The 14,749-nt window shown below is 45.4% G+C and overlaps 1 pseudogene; it reads right to left on the minus strand.

The window, feature by feature from the left end:
* Positions 1 to 8,998, minus strand: part of LOC134611678 (antizyme inhibitor 2-like) — a 98,483-nt pseudogene extending 89,485 nt beyond the window's left edge.
* Between the last annotated feature and the right edge of the window lie 5,751 nt (positions 8,999 to 14,749).

A 14,749-nucleotide genomic window follows, 5' to 3' on the forward strand; every position in this document is an offset into this window, starting at 1 on the left:
AGTTCTTAAACAATATATAATATGGAAATTTCATTGAAAGTTATACAAGCCTTCAAAAGAATGAAAATTAATACATATATAACATAGCCACAAGCCACATATATAACATAGCCACAATATATTAATACATATATAACATAGCCACAAACTCACTGACTGAATTACACGCTGACAGAAAACCAGCCTGCAAGCGGGGAAAAGCAGAGCTATGGATCACCTAGCCGAACACAGCCCGGAACCACTGACTAGGATCGCACGTAAGAGTAATGGTAAGTGTAATGCCCATAATTAAAGCATGCCGACCTTACAATTAAAAGCTAGCAAAACGGAAAGTGACTTATCAACGAAAGTTCCTAACCGGCCGTTATCATGACTTAAGAATGGGGAATACAAGTTGCTACTATGCGTGCTGACAGTCGAGTCGGTATAAACGGAGCTGCCTGACTCCCGGCAACGACTAAGTTCGTCCGTAACTCTTATTAGAAAAGGTAAGCTGTAAGCCTGGTACAGACCGGCGGGAAACCGCAGCAGCTGACGAAAAAGCAATTTTTAAGCCGATTGCGTATAAGTATATGCCACACATGTAAGGTAATGTGCTCGGGCAAGTCAGACCGATATCTTGCTGAGATCAGCTCGTAACTTACTGTTAGCCGTTCGACTGATGAAATTATGTTTAGATGCTCACGAAACTCCGAGCAGAGAAATTTTCAAGAGGACTGCCGGGCGGGAAACAGTATCGGGCTGTGAACCGGACGAACCTAAGCACTTCCGGGATCGTCGCTGACAGGTAGTAGGATTGTATTGCGTTTATATAGGGCAAGTTGTACCTCCCACAATTCCAGGCCAAGCCTTATATATAAATATATATATATATATATATATATATATATATACCTTTTATTTTAAAATACTTTTTGTTTGAAATACAAATTTTTTTTATACATACCTGCCTTGGACTTTGGGGTATTGCTGCAATCTGCCAGTCCTAAGTTCCTGTGGATGTATAAGTTTTACCACTATTGGATGTCTCAAGGATGAGATGAAGTTTAGAGCCAACTTTGAATGGGCCCTGAAAATTGTGAGTTTGAAGAAATACTCTCTTTTAAAACATTATTTGTTTTATACAGTTTACACTATGTGTATTTTATTTATCTGTATATAGGTGTTACAAACTATTTATAGTGTGAATACCTAAGAATACCCTGTGTGTAAGGTAAAATTCACATTTTCTTCTATGTGCGCAAATCACTGTATTATATCACATTACACTTAGGTGGTTTTAGCTGCACCAGATTTTATTAAGATTAGTGCCACTGTGTCCTTTCTTCTGTTTTATCTTTTATATATTGTGGATGTGCCTTTAATCATTTGGAAATTTGTGAGTGCAATATTATTAAAGTTCTTATTATTAAAGTTCTTGTTTTTAATATTATACAGCTTTGCACTATAGTTGCCACTTTATTCCCATTTATGTACTACTGAGAATATTGGGAGCTGGAACACTCATGGATCCCTGACGCAGTGATTATTTGTTCTGCCTGCTTACTACCAGTGTTTGTAAGTGCAATAGTCCACCTTTTTTATTATATGGTGTTTACATTTTATTACACTATATGTGATATTATGTATTATAGATTTTTTTGGGTTTATTTACATTCTAATGTAGCTGTTACTGAAAGGAAGGGAGGGGGTATGGGTGAGTAAACTGTGCTTTAAGGCTAGCAGGACAACCTTGAATACAAGAGATAAGAAACATCTCTGTTTTAGCCAGAATAAACTGGAATATTTAACTATTGCATTGGAAAAGAGCAAATAGATATTAACCTATTCCATGCCATTATCATGCTTCTTCATTTCTTAATTTTCCTTAATCGTGTTCGGCTGGCCACTCCTCAGTGACAGATAGTGTGGAAGGAAGAAGATTGTCATCTGAAGTCCACTTGTTTTTCCTTCTTGACTGGGGCTTTACACGTGGATTTGCGGGACTATGAACCTTTGCTGTGGTCCATTCCCAACTGGACCTGTTCTCTATCAGAGACATCAGTTGCAAGAAAAAGTATGTGAACCCTTTGGAATGATATGGATTTCTGCACAAATTGGTCATAAAATGTGATTTGATCATCATCTAAGTCACAACAATAGACAATCACAGTCTGCTTAAACTAATAACACACAAAGAATGAAATGTTGCCATGTTTTTATTGAACACACCATGTAAACATTCACAGTGTCGTAAGAGATTAATATGCTAAAAAAGGAGTACTGATAGAATTATAGAATACAACTCTGTTATAGGCTCTGCTATTTCAAATATTTTGAATCTGAAGCAAAATGAGGAATGTTGAACAATACTGAAAAATACCAAGCAGGGGCATTGCTAAATTTAAAGAAATAGCAGGGGCTTGAACCAAAACACAATTTGGTAATCCCTTCCTAAAGCTCCACCCCTAGCAGAGTGTGTACTGGGAATGCCCACGGACACTTAATGGTCATGTGGTCTGACTAGGAACATGGGTTTCCCAGATCTAAAGCAGTGACTTATCCATTGCTCTACATGTAAAAATAGCATTTTCACTTGAAAAGTGCCAGTAGGCGTCCTCAGTATGAGTAGCCCCTCTCTTTCTCTTCTTCTTAGGCATTCATCCCAACAACTGGGTGGGGAGAATTTGGACAGGGTGGGTGGGGCCCTGAGGAAGTGTCATCAGTAATGCATCCAAGGTCATTAGCAACACCCATAGTTAGCAGGCTTTCCCAGAAAATGGGTGGACCCATCCAGAAAATAGATGTTGTCTACCCTGCCACCAGCCTTCAGGACCATGCAGAAAGCACTGCTTAAGTGCTCCCTGCATGTTTTTTTACTGCCTGCTGCGCTGCCTGGGCACAATTCCCTGGTGTCTCCAAATTTGGGATACAAGGGTACTAAAACAGGACCATTAACCCCTTCGTGGACCGATGACATACCAGGTCCGTCCGCCAAAAAACAGTTGTTAAAGACCGCGGACTTACTTGGTAGGTCATCTAGTAAATCAGGACTTACCTGATCCCTGGCATTCCCCGTCAGCGATCACGATCCTGGGAGCTCAGGCAGACCTCAATCCGGCCCCCCCGGGCCATGTGATCGCGGGGTCCTTGTGATCAGATGGCCAGAACAGCCTGCTTGTGCAGTGCCTGCAGGGGGCCTGCCTGAGCTGTCAGACAGGCAGCCTAGTGCCTGAAAAAAGTTTCAAAAGTTAAATAAAAATGTATAAAGTACATAAAAATGACTTAAATCATGGATACATATATATGATCTAAGTACTTTTACATGCACATAAACACACATACACCTTTATTAAAAGTGTATTTTAATATTAATTGGACCAGCGATCAGTGGTGAACCACGGCGGTCACGGTCGGGGGGATTGCCAGAGACCCCAGCAGTCCCTATGCAGCTGCTCTGGCCACCCGGCTTTCCAGGGCCATGTGATCACCAATAGGAGTCTATGGAGCTGCCAGCAGGGGGACTGTCTGAGCCAGATGCATAACTAAAAATAATGTCGCCCAGGGTGAAAATTGCCCTGGGGCCCCCCATACATCTATCTCCTACCCCACACGTCCTCGCCCCACCCACACATGACAAATAGATACACATGCAGACACTCTGCCTCTTCCCACTCAACCACTCTGTGTCGGCGTCTCCCAAGGTTCTGTCCTTGGCCCCCTACTGTTTTCTATCTACACTGCCTCCCTTGGTAAATTCATCAGCTCCTTTGGCTTCCGTTATCATTTCTATGCGGATGACACGTAAATCTACCAGTCCTCTCCAGATCTCTCTCCGCCCATCTTGACTCGTGTCTCTGACTGCCTCTCCTCGATTTAGAACTGGATGGCTGCTCACTTCCTTAAACTCAACCTGTCCAAAACAGAACTTCTGGTCTTTCCTCCCTCAAGTGTTACTACTCCCATGTCTGTCTCCCTCCAAGTCAATGGCGCTACCTCGTAGGCTCTCTGTCTGGGTGTTCTTTTTGACTCCAACTTCTCCTTCACCCCTCATGTCCAATCAATCGCCAAATCATGTCGCTTCCATCTCAAAAACATAGCGCGCATCCGCCCTTTTTTAACCCCGGATGCGGCTAATGTGATGGTCCATGCTCTTGTTCTCTCTCGACCTGGACTATTGCAATACTCTTCTCAGTGGTCTTACGTGTTCCCAGATTGCACTGTTGCAATCTATAATGAATGCAGCGGCAAGGCACATTTTCCTGTCCGCTCGCATCTCCCACGCCTTCCCGCTCTGTCAGTCCCTGCATTGGCTTCCAGTTGGATTTAGGGCTCAATTTAAAATTCTGGTGCTTGATTACAAGTCCCTACATAATGCTGCTCCAACCTACCTATCCTCCCTAATACACAAGTATGTCCCGTCAAGACCCCTACGCTCTACCAAAGACCTACGTATATCCTCTGTCCATACTCCCACATCTGATGCTGGCCTCCAAGACTTTTCCAGGGCTGCACTTCCTCTGTGGAACTCCCTTCTCCTTAGGAATTTCACCCAGTCTCCACTCATTCAAAAAATCATTGAAAACTCTCTTCTTCAAGAAAGCATATCAATTAAACTGTTAGCAAGTCTTTATCCCCCCCACACCCCATGACTCCTCTCCTGCAACTGTCAAAAATTACCTACTAAGCCCTCAATGAATACTTTTCTAACAACCTACTTCGTACCCCTACTTTTACCCTTTGTGTCACTATACCCCACTCCCTCTCCACCCCTCTTACCCTTTGTGTAACTATACCCCACTCCCTCTCCTCCCAGTCCATCCATTGTACAGCGCTACGGAATCTGATGGCGCTATATAAATAATACAAAATTAATATCAACAATAATAAGTCCGGCCATTCTAAGGACCAGTTATACGTTCTTTCCTTGTTTTGTCCGTTGCTGTTCTACACTCTGCGTGATAGGATATAAACCATGACAATAAGGTAGGCTAGAGAGTGCTCAAGCCCACTAGCTTCTTATGAATGGGACAGGGTATGGCAGATAACTTGATCCCATATAGATAGGTAGACAGACAGACAGATAGATGCTAGACTGAGCCTATAAACCCCAACTGTCCAAACCATAAGATCTTGGTTCCCTAATCCCAAGTGCTTAAATTTCAATCAGTAGATAAAGGCTTGTTTTTATGCTTGTGGGAAAACAGCAGCCATTATGCTTTTGTAAATAAAACCATAAGGCCAGTAGATGTTTGCTACTAAAAAAAATAGGACTGTGTTTCCATGGAAACCACATGTAGCTTGGTGTTTACCAACTCCATTCAATCTCTATAGAGGATGCAAAAACTTTTGAAGCAGCTCATTTGTAGCATATAAACAGTCAGTAATGGCTAACTTTAGTAACTGTCATTGTAGTAATGAACAATTTCTTGTTAAATTATTGCAAAAAGCATGGAGGTAATATAGAAACATAGAAACATAGAATGTGACGGCAGATAAGAACCATTCGGCCCATCTAGTCTGCCCAATATTTCAAAATACCTTTAATTATTCCCTGGCCTTATCTTATATCTAGTATAGCCTTATGCCTATCCCACGCATGCTTAAACTCCCTCATTGTGTTAACCCTAAATATATTTACATATGAAAGTAAGATGGCTGCACTCACCTGAACATGCATACATTATAGGTGTGCTGCTGTGGTCAATTCATACAACATACAAATTCCAGGGCACTTACTAACTGTACACGGGCAAATGTGGTGTGCCGCGATGGCCAATGGCTGAGGACGGCAAGTAGAGGTCACAGGACCTTTCTGGCTGGTCCATGCAGGGCCAGCACTATCCGAGCACCGGCCCTGCTGTGTTCCATGACGGGCCTGTGGGGAGATCTAAGATCTCATTCACCGGCACACAGGCAATTTCATGTGGAGAGGACCGGGAGGACTATCTTGCTGCTCTGTCGGGTTCCTCCCATTGGAGATCCGGAGCATTGCCATGGCAACGCTCCGAGTCTCGCGACAGTAAACTCTAGAGTTCACTTACCACTGGGACCACCAGGGATGGCAGCACGATCCCCCCTCCCAGGATAAAGGTAAGAAGGGAGGGGGGATACAATGTCTATTTGTTTGCTTTTTTATTATAAAAAAAAAATACATATTATTAAAAAAACATGCCTCCCCATGCACGCAATCCCTCCAAACACACACACAGCACCCTAACACACACACATTCCCCTCACACAGCAGCCTAACACACACAGCACCCTCACAAAGCACCCTAACAAACACAGCACCATCACACACACACTGCACACCTCACACACAGCACTCTCACACACACATAGCACCCTTACACACACCACCCTCACATAGCAACCTAGTACACACAGCACCCACACGCACACACAGCACCCTCACTCACACGCACACACAGCCCTGTAACACACACTGCACACCTCACACACAGCATCCACACACACACACACACACACTGCACTCCTCACGCTCACACTATACTCCTCACAAATACACATTACATCCCCTCACACATATATACTACACCCTTCACACCGACACTGCACAACTCTCACACACACACAGCAGCCCCCAAACACACTGCACCACTCACACACACACAATACTTCCAAACATATATGTATATATACTACAGAACCCCTCACACACATACTGCACCCCTAAACACATTCAATGCCAAACACACACTAGATCCCTTACTCAACTCTGGATAATCTACACATATACACACACTAGATCCCTATATACACTCTGAATCCTCTACACACACACACACACACACACTAGATCTCATATACACAGTCTGGGTCCTTCAAACACACACTAGATCCCCTACACGTACACACACACACACACACACACTACATTTCTGACATACGCACTCTGGATCCCTTATCCACACACTAGATTCCTTGTAAGCAAACACATACTACATTCCCTAAACACACATTCTCTACAACCCCTACACACACTACATCACCTATACCAGTGATGGCGAACCTATGGCACGCGTGCCACAGGTGGCACGCCGGGCCCTCTCTGTGGGCACACGGCCATAGGTTCGCCATTAATGCAATGCTCCACACAGCATCGCGTGGGAGGACAGGGGACCCACCCAGCACCCCTACCCCCCACACAGCACAGCACCCCTCTCACACACACAGCACCCCTCATACACACACACATACAGCACCTCCTCACACACACACAAACAGCACCCCTCACACACACACACACACACACACACAGCACCCCACACACACAGCACCCGTCACACACAGCACCCCACACACACAGCACCCGTCACACACAGCACCCCACACACACAGCACCCGTCACACACAGCACCCCACACACACACATACACAGCACCCCACCCACACACACACACAAAACCCCCCCACACACACACCCCACACACAGCAACCCTCACACAAACACATACACTACACCCCTCAATGCAGTATGTGTGTGTATTCAGCAGTCTGTGTGTGTGCGTGTATTCAGCAGTCTGTGTGTGCGTATATTCAGCAGTCTGTCTGTGTATGTATTCATCAGTCTCTGTATTCAGCAGTCTTGTGTGTGTGTATTCAGCAGACTGTGTGTATGTATTCAGCAGTCTGTGTGTATGTATTCAGCAGTCTGTGTGTGTATGTATTGCATTTGTTGGAGATACTAATAAATATAAGCCTAATTGTATCTATTTATATCATTATTTAAAAGTTGTTAATTAGTTCGGACAACAGTACGAGTTGTTTTTTCTAAACTTAAACCTCAGTATTCAGGTTTAATTGCCGTGTTGGCACTTTAAGGAAAATAAAAGTTGGCATGTATTGCAGTTTGGGCACTCGGGCTCAAAAAGGTTCGCCATCACTGACCTATACACACACACACTACAGCCTGTATGCACACACTCGCTACATCCCCCATACACACTATGCCCCCTAAACATACACTCTCTACAGCACCTAGACACACACACACATTACATTACACCACAAACTCAACATGACAGAAACCAACCTATTAACACAAAATCACACCACAACCAGCTCACTCTACACACACGCAATCCCATAAGCAGGCACCAAACACACGCACAGTACTCTTTCCTGGATTTTTGTCTTCTGGTATCCCATTTATGGAGACATCAGAGACAAGTTTCAAGCAAACACAGTGCAAGCATATTATTAAATTTGCTTGCGCTGTGCAGAACAAATACAGGGCCTTTTTCTCATGTTAGAGCTCTTCAGCAGAGCTCTGTGCATGGTCTTCCCTGGAAAAGCATTGACCCATCACTTTGAGATGTGGTGTGCTTGTCATTGGGGATGACAAAACACACTCTATATGGCCCCTGCCCCTTTTCAGTGGGCTGCTACAATTTTTTTTCCCAGTCCGGCCCTGCTTTACATTTACTTCTATACACTAAGCTCACAAAATATAATAGTTTTTATTTTAAAAAACACCTAACTAAGGCAAAAATACTGGAGATTTAGTTGCAGCATATGATCACTTATTGCATAAACTGCCACAGCGCCAATGCCTGCTCTTATGAGATTAAACCACTTACTTGGGAAATCTTTCCTACTGGAACACCTGGTTTAATATCTGGGCACAATAAGCATTTGCTAACATCAAACAAAACTGTAGACTGTCAATGACCAACCTATGCTTTCATTCATTACATATACCTGCAAGATCTGTAGCCCAATCAACAATTGTATTACTGTGTACAAAGTGCCAGTGTACTGCTTAGCACTGTAACTGGTAGATAATATTGGTACATTTTCAGGTGTTGAAGGCCAAGCTTACATATGATGACTGTGCTGTTTGGATAAAAATGATCAGATTTATATTTAACAACCACAATTACATGTCACCCACATAAAAAGGAGCCCTGTAATTTTCTAAGCAGTGTCCTGTAACTCACCTTGTCACTTCAGAGCTTTTCTAGTAAATGTCTAACTTCACTGTTGACTACCACAATCCCCCTCCCCCTGCTGGTATTGTAAAAGACTGAAATAGCCAGGGCAGGCACACACTCAGCTTATTACAGTAACCATTTCACTACTATTGTGGTGAACAGTACCGAGAAAGACCAAAAGAATAACAAAATATATGAATAGAAAAATATGTAATATATAAGTACATGCACCTCAAAATATTAGCAATTCTTTGAAAATAGTTTTTCCTCTTTTATGACTTTCCTATTTTTGTTCATTTCTTACATGGAGTGGATCTTGATCAATTTTCTTCACCTAAGGATAAAAGATATCCAACACGGGGGCGTGGCCTGACCGTTCAGAAGAATGGACGTGTGAACGATCAGCTCCGTTAGTGACCCTGCAAAACAGCGATTACCCCAGCGTTCAGAGAGAGATCACCCTCTTCTCCACAAGCAGTAAGCCTAACTACTATCAAGGCATCATGGCACAACGCCTCACTAAGAGAGCAAAAGCGAAAGAAGCTCCTACTCTACAAATTTCGGCCATGGCCTCACCACCTCGACGCACGCAAGATGGCGCCGAGAGGCCTACCTCACCGGCCTCGAGCTCCAGACGGAGCGATATCACCTCTATCTCTCACAGGGATCTCCCTGCCATGGAATCAGCGATTCAGAAAATGCTCAATGGACTACAAGCGTCCCAGCGAGCAGATTTTGCCAGCTGTCTAAAGAAATCAGAGCAGAGGTTAAAGCACTAGGGAACGTACGGATTACCTCGAACATAAAACCGAGGAAATCATCACCACACACAATAACGTTGTGACAGCCTTTGACACCATGGAAACCAAGATCAATTTAATCTTTACCAAAATTGCCGAACACGAGGACAGGGACAGAAGGAACAATGCCCGCATAAGAGGCATACCGGAAGGTGTAGGCCCAAATTAATTGGGAGATTATGTCCGCCAGATTTTTCGCCTGCTGGCCCCAGATCTCTCAGACTCCGCACTACTATTGGACAGAACCCACAGGCTGCCTAGGCCCAGACATCTTCCGCCGTCAGCACCAAGGGATACCATAACGAGGGTTCACTATTACACCACAAAGGACATTATAATGTCAGCTTCCAGAAAACGCTCTACCCTCCCTGAAGAATTTAGCAAAATTCATCTATTCACAGACCTCTCGGCCCACATGTTAACTGCCAGAAGAAGCTTTATGCCGATAACCAGCGCTCTGCGAGCGGCAGAGATACCTTATAAGTGGGGCTTCCCGGCACGCCTAATCGTGAAAAGAAACGGAATTGAAAAGAGTTTAGTAGCTTTCATTTGGAATTGAAAGAAGTCTAGAATAGTCCTTAACTTGATTCAAAACAATATAGAGGAATGTGTCATTGGAATTCCCCATTTAGTAGACTACGACAGGGGAGCTTTCATGGGGACAATACTCACTTACATATCAAGACTACCAGCCCAACTTGGGACCAAGTGAGAGCCCAATATTGTAAATACACCCCATGGTCTCTAGCGACTCCGTTATACTCTGTGAGAGTAAACTTATTCTTCTCCCTTAACAATGAGCCCTGGGACACAATGCTCAATTTTTTTTTTTTATAATTTCAATTCTTTATTTTTGCGTGCATAAAGTAATAATGGTAACAAAATACTTTTGACATGCCCCAACAGCATGTGCTCACAAGTCAACATTTAACATCAAGTAACTAAGGCATGACATTGGCGTACATTGCACATTTTTATATTTGGACATAAGTGTTAGCCGTGGGTGTCAGTAGACATAAGTTAAGAAAAGAAAAATGCATTAGAAAGATAAAATATAAGAGATTTAACAGCGTTTCCGTGATGTGTTCGTGTAAGGTGCGTCTCTCAATGCGAGGTTGTTATTGTACTAATGCTATGAGTTACTGCATGTCTGCATTTGCCAACTCTCCACATGCCAACCAGCTATAACTTTGAATCAGCTATTCAATTTAGAGGAGGCACTGGTTAAATGTAGAGTGAGGGCAGTGTGTGAAGGCTATAAAATACGTAGGTCTCTTATACCACAGTACTAGAGATCTGAGATTTAAGCATATTTCTGTTCTGTGGTAAGTGTAGTAGGACCTCAGCGTAAGAGGTTCAGCTCAATAACCCCTGAGCAGTGTGGGGGGGGGGGGGGGGGGGGTAGACATTAAAATATTGTCTTCGCTTTGCTTTATATGTTATGGGTAGACCAACACATCATACACAATAAAAATTAAACTGAAAAATTAAACTGGTAGCTGGAGTGTTATTTAAGGCCCGATTAGAGCCCACGTCTGGGATTTCGGTCCGCCCTCAGCCGGTGTCAGCAGCGGCTCTTGGGGTGAAGGGTACCACCTTGGCAATGTCCCATGTGCTACGTGGCCCGCTTCCTGAGCCTGTGGATGGGGATATGCCCAGTTTCTTGAGAAACTCCTCGGTGTCGTCCACAGAGGTGAGTGGGTAGGTGCGGCCGTCTAGGGTCTGTGTGACTTCTTTGAAGGGTTCCCTCCATTGTAGTGTTGAGCGGCATAAATCCTGCAGAAATATTAGTTGCATGTCTTCGAAGCCATAAGGCGTCTTGTTTCTTACTGCCTCTTTGACAGCCACTCTATCTCGGGTCAGTACGAAGCGTACTAGGACATCGCGGACATCCAGCCGGAGCCCTGTTGGACTGTGCTAATCAAAAACAGCTGTCCATTTGTAGATTTTTCGCTGAACATTGCGGCATAAGGGAGGTGAAGAGGCGCCTTAGGAATTGTGGCATCTCTTGGTCATCGACCGTTTCAGCAATACCTCTTATTTTGAGGTTGTTGCGTCTTCGAGCGTCCTCCATGTTGTCCAGTTTTATCTGTAGGGCCCTGTTGGCAGCTTGTAGAGTGCGAATTTTCTCATTGTTGTTGTCTTGTTGGTGAGTTACTGTGGAGAGGTGTTCTTCTGTTGCCCCTACTCGGGCCGTGACCGCAGCGATGTCCTCGCGGATAATGTCGAGGTCCGCATTGAAGAAGGCCTGTGTGTTATTCAGGTGGGCTTGTATGTCTCCTTTTGTAGCCAGAGCCGATAGGTCCCCTGCTAGCGATGTGGATATGTGGCCCGCTGTGTGAAGAATTTTATCCAGAGCATCCATGCCTTCCTCGGAGGAGGAGGTGTAGGGAGAGCATGGGCATAGGAACTGTGGGGGATGGGGCGCAGCATGAGGAGAGGGGCTGAAAGGAGGGAAGTGCTCAGCGCTCCCTCCTGTCACTCCCTCACTGTAGCGTGGCCGAGCCCTGTATGGTCCGCGGGTACAGGGAGCATCTGTCTCCTGTACCCAGCCGGACTAACAGGAAGTGCACACTGAATGTAGTGCACATTCAGTGTGCACTTCCTTTTAGTCCGGCCGGGTACAGGAAACAAAATCTCCCTGTACCCGCGGACCATACAGGGCTCGGCCACGCTACAACAGAGGTAAGGGAGTGTCGGGGGATAAATTGACGGTGGGGAGGAAGAAATTGACAGGGGGGGAGGGAGGGGGAGGAAGAAATTGACAGGGGGAGGGGGGAGGAAGAAATTGAAGGGGGGGAGGAAGAAATTGAAGGGGGGAGGAAGAAATTGAGATGGGGTGGGAGAAAGAAATTGACAGGGATGGAGGTGGGAGAAAGAAATTGACAGGGATGGAGGTGGGAGAAAGAAATTGACAGGGATGGAGGTGGGAGAAAGAAATTGACAGGGATGGAGGTGGGAGAAAGAAATTGACAGGGATGGAGGTGGGAGAAAGAAATTGACAGGGATGGAGGTGGGAGAAAGAAATTGACAGGGATGGAGGTGGGAGAAAGAAATTGACAGGGATGGAGGTGGGAGAAAGAAATTGACAGGGATGGAGGTGGGAGAAAGAAATTGACAGGGATGGAGGTGGGAGAAAGAAATTGACAGGGATGGAGGTGGGAGAAAGAAATTGACAGGGATGGAGGTGGGAGAAAGAAATTGACAGGGATGGAGGTGGGAGAAAGAAATTGACAGGGATGGAGGTGGGAGAAAGAAATTGACAGGGATGGAGGTGGGAGAAAGAAATTGACAGGGATGGAGGTGGGAGAAAGAAATTGACAGGGATGGAGGTGGGAGAAAGAAATTGACAGGGATGGAGGTGGGAGAAAGAAATTGACAGGGATGGAGGTGGGAGAAAGAAATTGACAGGGATGGAGGTGGGAGAAAGAAATTGACAGGGATGGAGGTGGGAGAAAGAAATTGACAGGGATGGAGGTGGGAGAAAGAAATTGACAGGGATGGAGGTGGGAGAAAGAAATTGACAGGGATGGAGGTGGGAGAAAGAAATTGACAGGGATGGAGGTGGGAGAAAGAAATTGACAGGGATGGAGGTGGGAGAAAGAAATTGACAGGGATGGAGGTGGGAGAAAGAAATTGACAGGGATGGAGGTGGGAGAAAGAAATTGACAGGGATGGAGGTGGGAGAAAGAAATTGACAGGGATGGAGGTGGGAGAAAGAAATTGACAGGGATGGAGGTGGGAGAAAGAAATTGACAGGGATGGAGGTGGGAGAAAGAAATTGACAGGGATGGAGGTGGGAGAAAGAAATTGACAGGGATGGAGGTGGGAGAAAGAAATTGACAGGGATGGAGGTGGGAGAAAGAAATTGACAGGGATGGAGGTGGGAGAAAGAAATTGACAGGGATGGAGGTGGGAGAAAGAAATTGACAGGGATGGAGGTGGGAGAAAGAAATTGACAGGGATGGAGGTGGGAGAAAGAAATTGACAGGGATGGAGGTGGGAGAAAGAAATTGACAGGGATGGAGGTGGGAGAAAGAAATTGACAGGGATGGAGGTGGGAGAAAGAAATTGACAGGGATGGAGGTGGGAGAAAGAAATTGACAGGGATGGAGGTGGGAGAAAGAAATTGACAGGGATGGAGGTGGGAGAAAGAAATTGACAGGGATGGAGGTGGGAGAAAGAAATTGACAGGGATGGAGGTGGGAGAAAGAAATTGACAGGGATGGAGGTGGGAGAAAGAAATTGACAGGGATGGAGGTGGGAGAAAGAAATTGACAGGGATGGAGGTGGGAGAAAGAAATTGACAGGGATGGAGGTGGGAGAAAGAAATTGACAGGGATGGAGGTGGGAGAAAGAAATTGACAGGGATGGAGGTGGGAGAAAGAAATTGACAGGGATGGGGGGGAGGAAGAAATTGACAGGGATGGGGGGGAGAAAGAAATTGACAGGGAGAGGGGAGAGAAAGGAATTGACAGGGAGGGTGGAGAGAAAGAAATTGACAGGGAGGGGAATTGACGAGGGAGGGGGAATGAGAGTGGGGAGGGGGAGGGGAGAAGAGAGTGACAACGGGGGGAGAAGAGAGTGACAAGGAGGGGGGTAGAAGAGAGTGACAAGGAGGGGGGTAGAAGAGTGACAAGGGAGGGGGGAGAAGAGAGTGACAAGGGAGGGGGGAGAAGAGAGTGATAAGGGAGGGGGAGAAGAATGTGACAAGGGGGGGAGAAGAATGTGACAAGGGAGGGAGGGGTTGGAGAAGAGTGACAAGGGAGGGAGAGGGGTGAGAAGAGGGTGACAAGGGAGGGAGGGGGTGAGAAGAGAGTGACAAGGGAGGGAGAGGGGGGAGAAGAGAGTGACAAGGGAGGGGGGAGAGATTGACATCCATCACACACACACAATGCACCCCTTACACACACTCAATACACCCCTTACACACGCACACACTGCATCCTGTACATACACAGAAACACACCTTGCAGCCCTTACACATACAAACACAGATTCACACAATGC

Source organism: Pelobates fuscus, chromosome 1 (assembly GCF_036172605.1).
Source record: "Pelobates fuscus isolate aPelFus1 chromosome 1, aPelFus1.pri, whole genome shotgun sequence".
Taxonomy (NCBI): Eukaryota; Metazoa; Chordata; class Amphibia; order Anura; family Pelobatidae; genus Pelobates; species Pelobates fuscus.